Source organism: Sinocyclocheilus rhinocerous, unplaced genomic scaffold (genome assembly GCF_001515625.1).
Source record: "Sinocyclocheilus rhinocerous isolate Xijiao unplaced genomic scaffold, SAMN03320098_v1.1 scaffold4384, whole genome shotgun sequence".
Classification (NCBI taxonomy): domain Eukaryota; kingdom Metazoa; phylum Chordata; class Actinopteri; order Cypriniformes; family Cyprinidae; genus Sinocyclocheilus; species Sinocyclocheilus rhinocerous.
The window spans coordinates 47,935-48,377 of NW_015664182.1; the positions used below are offsets into that span (position 1 = coordinate 47,935).

A 443-nucleotide genomic window follows, 5' to 3' on the forward strand; every position below is an offset into this window, starting at 1 on the left:
CTAATCGCAAGCAGAGTAGCAAAATTGGGTTAAAGGGTTAGAATAGAAATTGTGCTTCTGTAATTTTGCGTTAATTGCGTTAAATTATTTTAACGCGTTAAGGGTTGTAAAATTAATCGCATGCATTAACGCGTTAACGATGACAGCCCTAATATATATATATATATATAATTAAGGGCCTAACACAAAATAATTATATAAAATTAGAATATATAAATGTAAAATTGTGAATATATAGAAGTAAACCTAAATATATAGTTATAAGTCTGAATATATAGTTGTAAGTCTGAATATATAGAAGTAAATCAGAATATAGAGTTATAAATCTGAAAATATAAATGTAAGTTGTGAATATGCAGTTATAAATCTGACTATATAAATGTGAATCTGAATATATAGTTATAAGTCTGAATATATAGATACAAATCATAATATATAAATGT

General features: G+C 24.4%; 1 protein-coding gene across 1 annotated transcript in view; it reads left to right on the forward strand.

The window, feature by feature from the left end:
* Window positions 1-443, forward strand: part of LOC107729787 (uncharacterized) — a 17,601-nt gene that overhangs the window by 918 nt on the left and 16,240 nt on the right. The window lies entirely within an intron of this gene.